This window comes from Capricornis sumatraensis, chromosome 1 (assembly GCF_032405125.1).
Source record: "Capricornis sumatraensis isolate serow.1 chromosome 1, serow.2, whole genome shotgun sequence".
Lineage (NCBI taxonomy): Eukaryota > Metazoa > Chordata > Mammalia > Artiodactyla > Bovidae > Capricornis > Capricornis sumatraensis.
The window spans coordinates 26,546,072-26,558,048 of record NC_091069.1 but is presented as its reverse complement, the minus strand read 5'-3'; positions in this window follow the sequence as shown (position 1 = coordinate 26,558,048).

Below are 11,977 nucleotides of genomic sequence, written 5' to 3'. Positions count from 1 at the left end.
ACACTCCTCCTCCCTATTCCTCTCCCCCGCTACTCCACCAGCTTATTGGAAACATTACCAACAAACCAGTGAGAGTCAATGCATGGAGCAAACCTAGCTTTAATGCCACAGAGTGATGAGTTCTTGGCCCATTAACGTGCTTGGTGTGACTGACTCAGATTGACCCACCTTCTGTGACAATTTTCCTATCAAGGAGATACGGTAAAACAACTGGGAGACCAGGATGGCCTACAATGCTGAGTTGCTATGGTGCTTTCTGAACCGTATTGTTCTTTCTGAGCAGTTCTTTCTGCTCAGAACATCTCTCCTTGTGAGAAACAGTAAGGCACATATGCCAAGTGCTGAGGAATCCAGGGAGGCAACACTTTGACAACTATGGCAAAATAATGTATTTTCTTTCCTATAGCATATTCAGTATTTCAAGAATTTCAAGAACATTGTTAACTCTGACTAATTAATTCATCTGCTAAGAAATAAGCAAAAATATAGCTGTGTGACCTGGACAAGCTGCTAATCTCTTTAAACATCAGTTTGCTCATTTGTAAAATGGGGAGAGTAAGCAGTTCAGAGGGTTATTATGAGGATTAATCAAAATAACCCAGGTAAAGTACTTAGAAATGTACCTAAATACAAATATATTTTATGTTTTAATTTATATAACTATAAATATGATGATGATACTAATGGAATTTGCTAAAGCAAAGTTTTTAATAAAAAATATTCATTGCTGTGTTATATATGGCTAAATGTTATATAATGGCTCAATGTATGCTCATACTCAGTCACTAAGTCATGTCTGACTCTTTTGTGACCCACCAGTATCACCTATCCATGGAATTTTCCTGACTAGAATACCTGAGTGGGTTTCCATTTCCTACTCCAAGGGATCTTCCTTACCCAAGTAAAATAAAGTAAAAATAAAAATTAAAAAAAAAAAAAAAACCCACATCTCCTATGTCTCCTGCATTGGCAGGCATATTATTTACTACTGCACCACCTCGGAAGCCCCACTATGGCCCAAAGTTAGGAATTAATTGAAAATAGTTTGTACTAGAAACTACGTATTTTCACTTGAGATATCAGATTTTACAAAGCATTGCTCTTACACTTGAAAATCTCAGAATTTTGTTGAGAGGATGTTTATTCAAAACAATAGAATCAATCTAGGAATGGGAATATAAGCTGGATGTTATGGAGGCCCAGAAGAATGACATCCCAAGACCTTAGCCTGAGGATGGAGGGATGGTTTGAGGGGAACATATTATGCCTTAGTTGAAGGCAGAGACAGTACTCCAGAGCCCAGTCCATTCCTCGTAACACTCAGCCCATAACTGTTGCTGAATGAAATTTTAAAAGTATACTGGTTGATCCAGAATTACTTTATTATTTTTTTGTTCTGAATCAGGGGCATATCGAGTTTTAAAATCTGGATAATAAATTTCTCCATATTTAAGTAATAATAATTTAAAAGTTTTCTGAGCAGTCTCACAAATAAATATTTAATATGATGTGTTTCCATATAATCTCCACTAAAGATAAACACATTTAAAATATACCTAAAGAATACAAAAATAAGAGAAATTTCATTAGCTTTAATCTCTAGCATAGCTGGGAAAAACAAAAAACAACCAAACACATTTAAATGAATGAGTCCCATTTTCAACTAAAGTCTGTGTCACATTCTGAATTTGTGGTATCAAACTATAAAAAGGATACCACATTGACAGCAATTTGTAGGATTAAGAGCATTTACATAATGCAATAATCAAGTAGATTTATTATAAATTTTACTAAGATTCTGTTTGGGTTTGATGCCAAGAAATTTCCCTTTTTTTACTCAATATAGATAGTTTAACTTCAGTGAATATACTAAAACTGATAGCAGCCCCTCTTAAGATAGAAGCTAGCACTATGTCTGCAGCATTGATAAGGGAATTATTTTTTCTAAAAGCTAAAGGGAAAAGATAAAAAGGAAATGGTACACTTTATTCTTTATGTTTTTAGATGACAATTAAAGCACTTGGGATTGTCTACCATTTGAGTGAACTCATTTTTTACAAAACAAAGTTATCTTAGGAATTCCCCTCTCCAAAACTGAGATTATGGTCTCAATTTAAAATGTAAAGATCTGTGTTTAAACCGCAGAAACTTTCTAAAGGCACTAATTGTAAACCAGGAGCATACTTAAAAGCAGAGACAGAAAATTGATCTCTAAATATTTCATCAGCATCTATGTCTTTGCTTTGAGGTTATAAACCGATATGATAAAAAGAAGAATACAACTCCTTTTCTTTAGTTTTCTTCCCCTTTGGGTAGTTTCAAACTTAGTCAAATAGCAAAAACACACGCATGAACACACACACACACACACACACACACACACACACACAAGAAAATATACTCTGATATATGAACCCACCCACCATTCCAGAATGCCAAACGTAATAGTTTCCAGGACTCTAGCATTCTCACCCTATACTACATCAGGCTGCATGTCCCCAGGATGGATGATCAGGAAGCTAGTGTGAAAATGTCAACTTAATAGCAGTCGGTGAAAGGGCAGTAAAATGTTGTATTTGTGTAATGGCCCAATTTCCAACAACTAAAGGTCCCAGGAGACAATATCATCTAGTACACTGCTCCCAGAAGAACAAGGTTTGTGATAATCTGTATTTAATTTCCAGGATCTATTTCTTTGTTCACTGAAATAGAAAAAAAAAAAAAACTCTATTTCACAAAACTTCATCCCAGTACAATAACCAGAATTTAATAATTTGAATGCATTTTAAACAGAATATTATAAAAGCTAAAAAACAGACAAACAAACTGAAGAATGCTCCATTGCACAAGACTAAGATTTCCTTTCATTTAATCCTGAGCATTTGGTTTATTCTTCTTACTAATTTATTGCTATTGTTATTTTCTTTTGCCCTAAAGAGGGTTTTTTTTTTCCCTCTATTCAATTTTATAATTATTAGTGGCCCACTGTGTCCCATCCCATGCATATATTGGTCACCACACATAAAAATATATGTCAAAGTCCCTTTTTTCAAAGAACTCAGTTTAATCAAGAAGACAGGCAAACAGACATTTATAATTCACATTTTATGTATTAGCCTCTCATATCACCACCCAAAGCAAAAGCCTGGAATTAGAAGTTCTCCCTTCTTTGGCTTCTGCCTTATTGATTCAATTAGCTTAAAAATTTGCTGAAACATTTAGCTCCTTCTCCATATTTTCATAAGCATAATGAAATAATCTAGACCTCACTCTATAAAAGGTTGTACAAGACCTCGTTTACTCCTGAGAAAAGTAAGGCCTAGCCACCCAGCAGGCATGCTTTCAGGATTGGATCATGTTTTTATTCTTGCAATGCACCATTTAAGAGCTACTGTGGTTTACTGAAGTTCCATTTGTGGGGTATTAAACATGTGGGCATTCCTTTTTATACAACATTATGCTGTATTATACTGCTGGCTTCCAAGGTGTTTACTTTTTCTTCCCTAAAATAAGAGGTATGTAGGATTTAGGGTAAAATATTCATGTGTACTTTTTGTTTTACACTCTTCTCCTCTCAAGATGAAGCAAAATTACCTCACAACTGTACAGAAACCAGCCAACATTCCACAGAAAAATTTACTGTAAATACTTGATTTGTAAGGAATTCCTAATATAGCTGTTTGATTTAATAACTACAGGATACTACTTCCTCTACACAGATTTTCAAAAATTAAATAAACCTAGCATTCCTATCAACTGTTTGTTTACAAAAATATTTGACATTTTTTCTCCTTGGCAGGATTGAAGACTTACATTAAAAGTACACATACAAGAAAGAAATGGTTAGATATGTCTGCCATTTCATATCAAACTTGAATAATATCCATATTTTAAATCCAAAAATCAAGATGAAATATGAAATTTTACCTCCCCATTCTTCAGGCTTTAAAATCTATAGCCAAAAGTTCTTTGTAGAACAATGAGAAAAATTAGAGATACAAAGAAACTTGAAGATCAAATATAACTGTATCATTTCATAAATGATAAACCTAGAGTTTAAACAGTTTAAGTACCTGTCCCAAGTTCAAATGGTTAGATCTTAGTCAAACCAGGATGGAAGACCAGGTTAATGACTCTTAGTCCAATTATGTTAGTAGGCATCAGAGCACAGTGACTTATTTACAGTCATAACACAGTGTCCTTCCAGGGTTCTCTGCAGCCAAGCAAGAGAACACAGAGTCAGGGTCTCTATCTACAACTTCTTTCTCCAGAAGTTCAGGACCATATACAATTTCTTATAGCCATGATTTCACTTTGCTTAGTACAAAGGAGCCATTACTTCTAGATGTTAAATGAAAAGTCTCTGGAGGATATAGGCAGGGAGAGGACAAATATATCCCAAGGATGGCCCTTCTGGAACAGAAATGAAGAAAAGCTAGCAACCCTCTCCAGACTGGCATACGATCTTACTTTTCACTGGTAGAGAAGTCTTCTTTTTCACTAGTTATCTTTGTAGGTTCCCTAGAATCTAAGTTCATAGCAAAATGGGCCATGCGATGGTAGCTTGGAGAAATGGACCAGAACAGGAGGTAGGGACCAAACCAGTGTTCACGCGTATCAGCCTTTCAGTTCAGTTCAGTTCAGTCACTCATTCGTGTCCGACTCTTTGCGACCCCATGAATTGCAGCACACCAGGCCTCCTTGTCCATCACCAACTCCAGGAGTTCACTCAGACTCATGTCCATCGAGTCAGTGATGCCATCCAGCCATCTCATTCTCTGTCATCCTCTTCTACTGCTGTCCCCAATCCCTCCCAGCATCAGAGTCTTTTCCAATGAGTCAACTCTTCGCATCAGGTGGCCAAAGTACTAGAGTTTCAGCTTTAGCATCATTCCTTCCAAAGAAATTCCAGGGCTGATCTCCTTCAGAATGGACTGGTTGGATCTCCTTGCAGTTCAAGGGACTCTCAAGAGTTTTCTCCAACACCACAGTTCACAAGCATCAATTCTCCAGCGCTCAGCTTTCTTAATGGTCCAACTCTCACCTCCATACATGACCACTGGAAAAACCACAGCCTTGACTAGACGGACCTTTGTTGGCAAAGTAATGTCTTTGCTTTTCAATATGCTATTTAGGTTGGTCATAACTTTCCTTCCAAGGAGTAAGCATCTTTTAATTCCATGGCTGCAATCACCATCTGCAGTGATTTAGGAGCCCAAAAAAATCAAGTCTGACACTGTTTCCACTGTTTCCCCATCTATTTCCCATAAAGTGATTGGACCAGATGCCATGATCTTCATTTTCTGAATGTTGAGCTTTAAGCCAACTTTTTCACTCTCCACTTTCACTTTCATCAAGAGGCTTTTTAGTTCCTCTTCACTTTCTGCCATAAAAGTGGTGTCATCTGCATATCTGAGGTTATTGTTATTTCTCCCGGAAATCTTGACTCCAGCTTGTGTTTCTTCCAGCCCAGCATTTCTCATGATGTACTCTGCATGTAAGTGAAATAAGCAGGGTGACAATATACAGCCTTGACATACTCCTTTTCCTATTTGGAACCAGTCTATTGGTCCATGTCCAGTTCTAACTGTTGCTTCCTGACCTGCATATAGGTTTCTCAAGAGGCAGATTAGGTGGTCTGGTATTCCCATCTCTCTCAGAATTTTCCATATGGCATATCCTAAATTGCCACTGAGCCTCCTGGATGGCGCTAGTGGTAAAGAGCCCACCTGCCAATGCAGGATTGTAAGAGACACGGGTTCGATCCCTGGGTCTGGGAGATCCCCTGGAGAAGGAGATGGAAACCTACTCCAATATTCTTGCCTGGAGAATCCCATGGACAGAGAAGCCTGGCAGGCTATGGTCCACAGTTTGCATAGCATTGGACACGACTGAAGCAACTTAGGATGTGCACACAAGTTGGAACTAGAGCAATCCTAGCTCTCTGAGAGTAAACATTCTATTAATGATGTCCCAGCCTTCCCTGTCACACTCCCGCAAAGTAGCCTTCCTTCCAGCTACCCAGACTGCTCCTCATGTTGCTGTCTCTATATACTCCCAGCCCCACACCTTTGTTCATGATATATTTTGCTAGAATGACTTTTCCCTTTTCCATGTCTATTTATCAAAATTCACACTTCCCATAAAGTCTTCTTCCACATGGCTTTCCCAGTCTGTAAATCTAATATAATATCTATGTTTTGTTTCTACAGTATTTTTCTTTGAGCCTCTATGACACATTTGATATCACTTTGTTTTGGTTTTGGTGGGAATAATTTCCATAGGAGAATTTCCCAACTAGACCATGTAGTGCTGAATCTGAGTCATCTTGCTAAACCTTTCAGTGTTTAGCACAGTGGTTGGCACATGGCACACTCTCAAAAAAACGCGCTGAGTTCAACCTAGTTAACGTACAAATTGGAATTACAGCAGTCAGTATTATTAATTGCTGATGCTAATCTTAGCATTTCTGGTACAGTAGCAATTCTACTTCCTCCTCCTCTTCTTTTTCTATTGCTATTGTTGCAAGAACAATAATAGAATAATAATAGCAATATTTGTTATTATCTTGATCAAGAGCTCAGAAATATACTGCCTTCAAAATTTGTCAACATAAATGGACAGACTTGGCTGCTGTCTAATGTCTACATGTCTTAGCTCCATTTGGTACAGCATGAGACAGCATCCCCTCTCTTAAATCAACCAAGACTCTGAGCTCCAGAGAAAACCTCTGGCTATGCTTCTTTCTGCCATGGCATATATAAATTACCCCTGACCATTAGGCACAAAATAAAGTAACCTTTAAAAATGCAGGAAGCTGTAAATTACCCTGGAAATGTTTTAATCTCTCACTATCAGTTCTTCCTTGGATCACAATCAAAGTGTATCCTATTTAAAGAAGCCCTTATGGGTTTCTTCTGCTTCAGAATGCCTTGCTTCAAATGAATGTCTGGGATGAAGCAAAAGCCATTTATGTTTTACCATAACATTTCAGGAGAATACATTTCATTTTCTCAATTAAATTGTGAGCCCCCTTGAATTCATGTTCCATTTCTTAGTAAAAATAACTGAGAAACAATGGTCATTTCACATACCAAAGTTTTATCACAAAATATTATTGTGCAAAATTGTCCAAACAACTCTGCTAATACAGCTGTTCAAACATCTGGGAGACTCCATTACAAAAAAAAAAAAAGGAAAAAAACCTCTTCCTATGAGACTCCCTCCAGGGGAACATTCTACACCAAGGTCTTTGTGACAAGTGATGACAGTAGACACACCACTTCTCCAAGTCAAAATGACTAGGCTCCTATCATAACAATAAGCCAAGACTTTCTTGAATAGAATTCTGTTTGGGAACTACCATTTATATGAATAAACAATATTTATCCACAAAGAAAGCAAAATATTCAAACAATCGATTACTAAACCATGTCAGTTTTGAAACATATCTACATACACATGTATATTTATATACATCTATCCATATATGTGTATTTGGCTATATATTTTGCATGTATCCACTTACCAACATTCAGACTATCTGTCAGCAGTTTCTTAATTCCTCGCAACCTACATGTGAACTCTATTGTAAAATGAATGATCACATTTATATTTGGTTTCATAAACTGTTCATAAAATATTTTTAGTGCCTTATAAAGTACTTGGCTTATGTTATTATAAAAAGAAGAAACATAAGTTACATATCTTACAAAAATCCAGGTTTCAAACTATTGCAGACATGCCTATTTCCACAAACTCATCAGAAGTGAGTTTGAAGCATTCTGAGGAAAACACGGAGGGAAGGTTTGAGGTCTATGTAGGTTTGTATCTTCAGTACTTAGTCCAGTACTTGGCACACAGTTGGTGGTAAATAAATATCTGTAAGCTAAATAAACAAAGCAAAAATAAACTCTGTAGAGTGAGTATGGTATGATGGGAAGAGCAAAATTAGGTGTCCTGGATGTGAGTCCCAACTTTCATACCTCCTGGATACACAGATTGGATAAGCCACTGCCTATGACTCTCTGAATCCTACCTCCCATCACAGCATAACACTCAACTTCAAGGTGTGGTTGTGAGAACCAAAGAGAAAACATGTGAAAGTCTTCTTATATCAATAAATTATTGATTATTGCTCCCATACATTGCATGCCAAGTAGACACAGAGCAATCTATATTATTTAATCTCTAATTCTTATAGCATTTTTTCCTGCAGGTACTGGTATCTCTGTATTCCAGGAAAAAAAAAAATATATATATATATATATACAATTCTTCCAGGTCTGTTGGTTTTAAATTTTTACTTTCATAGGTGGAGGTGGATCTTCCCTTGACCACATTGTAGCCACTCAGTCAGAGGCTAGAGAGTGGACAGTAAGTAGGTAATCCAGTTTTTAAATTCGAATTAAAATATGTGTGAAAGTGCTCTGAAAAGACATAAAAGCACACTCAGTGGAAGATACTGTTATTAACATGATTTCAATTCTGGTTCACAGGAACTAGAATAATCACTACACACACTATTCCAATTCTCAAGCCTTGGGTAATATTCAGGTTTCACTTACGTTATGTTGCAAAGCATGGCAGGACAATAAAGTGGTAGTAAGAAGCCTAAATCACTTGAAATCACTCTTTCCTACAGTCCTGGGAATAAAAGAGAAAAGGGAACTCAAGAACTTGAAGATCGTGCCAGAAATTCCATTTTGGAAGGAGGATAGTGTCTTCAAAGCAGTCAGTGACTCCCACTTCTCTCTGTTTTGATATACAGCCCATCACCAACTTTGTTTAAACATTTCTCATCATATACAGCAAACTAAGGATCAAATCCCAACTTCTTCTGGGGAAATGCCACATTTCCTAGGACAAGTGAGAAAAGGACATTTCAAGTTTATGGCAGCCTTGAGCAAAAATGTCATCTAAAGGAGGCTGGAGGGAAAAGATAGAGAAGGAAAACATTATAAATGAACATTCTTTCTTCCTCAGTGTCTTACAGGGAGAAGACAAGAATTTGGGGCCAGATAAGGAACCCAAGCCAGAGATACTGTAGCATTTTACAGCCTGAGGTCACCAGGAGGGGGACAAGGGGAGGCCGGGGTGGAGGAGTAGAGCAAGCGATAGGCCAAGACGTGTAGGGGAAATGTGTGGAGTTAGTCCTTGGAGGCTGTGGGGTGAGAACAGGGAAAGAGAAATGGAGAGGCAGCCAGGGAAGGTGTTTGGGGCTGCTTGAGAATATCACATTTCTCTCTGAGAACAACGGGTCCACATATACAGCATCAGACTCTAAATCAAGGAGAAACCAGAAATACTAGGAGAGCCCAGAGGGAGATTACTACCAAGAGTCCTCTTTCCAGGCAAGATAGGTTAGTTAAGTCAGATCGTTTCATCCCTGGACTGAAATCCCCCACACTTGAAAAAGTGGGGGATTTAAAGCAAAAATATACATGCATGGTAATTCAGAATTTGGGAATTGATTGAAGAGTAGAAAATGCAACTTCAAAACTTGAGGATGGCGGGGTGAGGGGGGATGAGATGAACGGTTGTGAAATTACAGCTGAAGAGTTGGACCATTTATTCAGGAGTTGGTGAAAATCCCCAGAAGGGAACATATGGTGGAGCTGGCCGTGATGAACCAGGGCTATATTCACCAATCTCTATGAGCGCATGAGGAATTCGGAAAATTCCAGGAGAAAGCATAATGAGGCTACAAACTGAGACCAGGGGACTCCATCAGATTCACATCTTTCATGAAACATTCAAGACATTGGAAGGTTCTGAGTCTGTTTTTCTCATCTAGTTGAGAAAGCTGAACTGTAGCATGACAGTTCTGCTGGTATTAGGTAGAAGAGAATAAATATTTTTTTCCTCTCTCCAGCTCCTAGGAATTAGAAAGTCTCTCTGGTACATTTAGCAACAAATTCTAGGATATCTTTGTTGTTCATTTGCTAACTTTTCAGATCTTTAAAATGGATGCTCTGCCAGACAACCCTAAAAGAGGTCTCCCTACCTCTTTTGCATGTCCTATACCCTGATCGCAAATCTGTAAGCCGCAAGCATAGACAGAGTTGAAGAACTGGAGCAGCAAGTTTGTACTCTAGTATCTTTGAAAAGGTCCATACTTGGGATTCCCTGTTGGCTCAGAGGGTAAAGCATCTGCCTGCAATTCGGGAGACCAGAGTTCAATCCCTGGGTTGGGAAGACCACCTGAAGAAGAAAATGGCAACCCACTCCAGTATCCTTGCCTGGAAAATCCCATGGATGGAGGAGCCTGGCAGACTAAAGTATTCTTGCCTAGAAAATTCCATGGACAAAGGAGAATCCTGGCAGGCTACAGTCCCTAGGGTTGCAAAGAGTCAAATACAACTGAGCGACTTCACTTTCACTTTTCATCCTAGGGTTACAGAGATGACCTGAGGACCACATTAATAATTGCAACAACAATAATAATAAAGCTAGCATTTACTGAGTGCAAGACATTGTTCTAACACATTGCCATATTTCACAGCAATCCTATGAGGTAGTAGGTTCATTTATTACTCTCATTCTGCAAATGAAAAAAACTGAAGCCCTGAGACAGTAAATGGTTTAACCAAGTGCTATACCAAGAATTGTACTCAAGCAGATTGGTACAAGAACCAATGATATAAACCACTATGGAATAATGTGCCCATCTCCAAGTACAAACGAATGTCATCACTACTACATACGGAAAACCTTTCCCTGATCCCACAGGTATTTTGCTCTGTGTTTCCACGGGTTTTACACATTGATCCATCTTGATCAATAGTGTATTACTACAATTATTTGCTTAAATATCTGTTTCTCTGCCTAATCTGTGAGCTACTTAAGAGTAATGACAATGTTCTATCATATCTTTTATCTTCAGTTCAGTTCAGTTCAGTCACTCAGTCCTGTCTGACTCTGTGACCCCATGAACCACAGCATGCCAAGGCCTCCTTGTCCATCACCAGCTCCCGGAGTTTACCCAAACTCATGTCCATTGAGTCAGTGATGCCATCCAACCATCTCATCCTCTGTCATCCCCTTCTCCTCCTGCGCTCAATTTTGTTCATGGAGTTCTCAAGGCAAGAATACTGAAGTGGTTTGCCATTCCCTTCTCCAGTGGACCATATTCTGTTAGACCTCTCCACCATGACCTGTCTGTCTTAGGTGACCCCACACGGCATGGCTTAGTTTCACTGAGTTAGACAAGGCCGTGGTCCATGTGATCAGATTGGGTAGTTTTCTGTGATTGTGGTTTCAGTCTCTGCCGTCTGATGCCCTCTCGCAAAGCCTACCATCTTACTTGGGTTTCTCTTACCTTGGACGTGGAGTATTTCTTCATGGCTGCGCCAGCAAAGCACAGCCGCTGCTTCTTCTTTTATCTTACCACTCTCAAAGTCTAACCTAGGGCTGGGAACATCATAAGTCCTTGACAAATTTTATTAAAAGAATGAATAAATTCAAGTCATTTTTCTTTTCATTAGCATTTACTATATGCTTGCTATGAGCCAGGTCATATGCAAAGCACTGTTTCTTAGAAGAAACACTCACATCTAACCCTTGCACTCTTATCACTTTCCTCAGCCCATTACCATATTTATTTCTCTTTTTTTCTAATGGCTTTTTGTTCAGTCACTCCAAAGGTGACAAGCGAATTAAGTAGCCCTCTTTTTTCCTCATCTTGGGTGACCAGTTAAACTGCCTCATGTCACACAGTCATCTGCATTTACCCCTGGGGACATGGTATCTTGGTGGGGCAGGCTGGCATTTGGTGGCCTCTTAGTTTAGAGACTAGCGAGTAAAGACTGAAGTATAAGTTGGTGAATCTGTGCAAGCCATAGTAGGACCCTGAAAAGGATTCAGCAAAGCCTCACTGTACACAATCATCTAAAGCTCCAAAAAAGAGCCAGAATAGACTTAGCAGATTCAAACACAAGGGAACACTCTTCCATCAGTGGTCCCCAAATGACCCAGA